Genomic DNA, 2,440 nt, shown 5'->3' with positions numbered 1-2,440 from the left:
CAGGGTGGAGTACAGTGGTACAATCCCTCCTCACTTCAACCTCTGCCTCCCGGGTTCATGCGATTCTCATGCCTCAGCTGCCTGAGTAGCTGGAATTACAGCCACGCACCACCACGCCCGGCTAATTTTTGTATTTTTAGCAGAGATGGGGTTTTCCCATGTTGGCCAGGCTGGTCTCAAACTCCTGGCTTCAAGTCATCCGCCCACTTTGGTCTCCCAAAGTGCTGGAATTCCAGGCGTGAGCCACTGTGCCTGGCCTTCTTTTGTTTTTTTATTTTTTATTTTTATTTTTTGACAGTGTCTCGTTCTGTCACCCAGGCTGGAGTGCAGTGATGCAATCATAGCTCACTGCAGCCTTGAACGCCCGGGCTCAAGTGATCCTCCTGCCTCAGCCTCCTGAGTAGCTGGGACTACAGGCACGTGCCACCATGCCCCGCTCATTTTTTACTTTTTTGTAGAGATGGGATCTTGCTATGTTGCCCAGGGTGGTCTCAAACTCCTGGCCAGAATCCATCCTTCTGCCTCAGCCTCCCAAAGTGCTGAGATTACAGGCATGAGCCACCACGCCCGGTCCCAGTAAATTCATTTCAAATGTATCTGACCTATACAGAAAGAACATGATAAAGAGATAGCATTCACTTGTTTTCACTTGGCACTAAGCAAAGTCCACAGGTGTTGTCTTCCAGGGGCAAGGGACAGGATCTGTGCGTATTCTCGCTTGTGATTCATCATATGACTATGTAGCCGTGTCTGGTTTCTCTTTAGGGTGGCATTTGGCTTTCAGCAAGCTCCTATTAAACTGTAAATGAACTAAATAAACACAATGCTGCTTCACTTGGCCATCGCTATGTCAGGATCTCTTCATGAAAGACGAACGGCACAGAGTTAGAATTCAAATACTCTACAAGAGGGATAATACTGGGCCGGGTGGTGGCTCACCCCTGTAATCCCAGCACAGTGGGAGGCCGAGGCAGGCGGATCACTTGAGGTCAGGAGTTCCAGACCACCCTGGACAACACGGTGAAACCCCATCTCTACTAAAAATGCAAAAATCAGCTGGGTGTGGTGGTGGGTGCCTGTAATCCCAGCTACTTGGGAGGCTGAGGCAGGAGAATTGCTTGAACCCGGGAGGCAGAGGTTGCAGTGAGCTGAGATCAAGCCCACTGTACTGGATGACACAGCCGTCTTGAAGAAAAAAAAAAATGTGCAGCCCAGGATGCTCAAGGGTGGGGCTTTCTCAACATTCCCACCATCCTCATGGCAAACCCCTGGATCGTAGAGGGATTCTGCTTCTCTTTCTCCTCCTTTTTTGTATTTGAATTTGGATTCCTGGGTTTTGTTTCTACCCCTCCCCTGGCAGCAATAGATCTTTGCCCATTCCCTGAGACAGAGGGAATTTACTGCTTTTGCTTTCTTTCTTTCTTTTATTCTTTCTCTCTCTCTTTTTTTTTTTTTTTTTTAGCGGCGAGTCTCCCTCTGTTGCCCAGGCTGGAGTGCACTGGCTTGATCCTGGCTCACTGTAGCCTTTGCCTCCCAGGTTCAAGCAATTCTCCTGCCTCAGCCCCCAAGTGGCTGGGACTATAGGTGTGCGCCATCACACCCAGCTAATTTTGTGTTTTTAGTAGAGACAGAGTTTCACCATGTTGACCAGGCTGGTCTCGAATTCCTGGCCTCAGATGATCTGCCTGCCTTGGCCTCCCAAAGTGCTGGGATTACAGCCATGAGCCACCGCACCTGGCCTGCTTTTTCAGAAGAGAAGGGTCCAGAGGAAGCAGGTGGGGTCTGCGCCTGTTCCTGAGCAGCTAGATGCCTACCCCACAGAAAGGTCTCTCTCCAGGCTCTTTGCCAGTGTTTGCCAGTCCCCATCTTCCAATACAGTTGCTGGTGGAGGTTTATTAAAAAGGGCTTACGAATGAGTGTGAACTCCCTTTGTATCTGAGGCCCCCAGCTAGTCCAAACTCACATGCCAACCTATACTTGGCCTTTAAGACTTAATTAAAATTATAGCGGATTTCCTGTTGCCAACTAGGTTGGCAGTCACCTCTTTCTCCTGTGCTCTGCCAAAGGTGAAGGCGTTCTTGTGTTCTGTCTTTGGAGACGCTTCTCTTGTCTCTCTCTCTTTGGCACTGAGGTTACTTGGTTGCCTTGCAACCTCAGCTTTCTGATGGGCTCAACAGAAGTTACAATTTGGTAGATTGTCCAGCTTTTCTCATTATGATATTGGGAGTGATAGCCTTTGTAGCTTTCTACATTCTAAGCCCATTCCACAAATCTTTACTGAATGCATACTATGTGCCAGGCATTCTAGGTGCTGGGGATAACGAAGTAGAAAAAACAGGCTGAGCACAGTGGCTCACACCTGTAATCCCAGCACACTAGGAGGCCAAGGTGGGTGGTTCACTTGAAGGAGTTTGAGACCAGCCTGACCAACGTGGTAAAA

This window comes from Mandrillus leucophaeus, unplaced genomic scaffold (genome assembly GCF_000951045.1).
Source record: "Mandrillus leucophaeus isolate KB7577 unplaced genomic scaffold, Mleu.le_1.0 Scaffold26, whole genome shotgun sequence".
In the NCBI taxonomy this organism is placed as follows: Eukaryota; Metazoa; Chordata; class Mammalia; order Primates; family Cercopithecidae; genus Mandrillus; species Mandrillus leucophaeus.
This window is presented reverse-complemented; position numbering follows the sequence as displayed.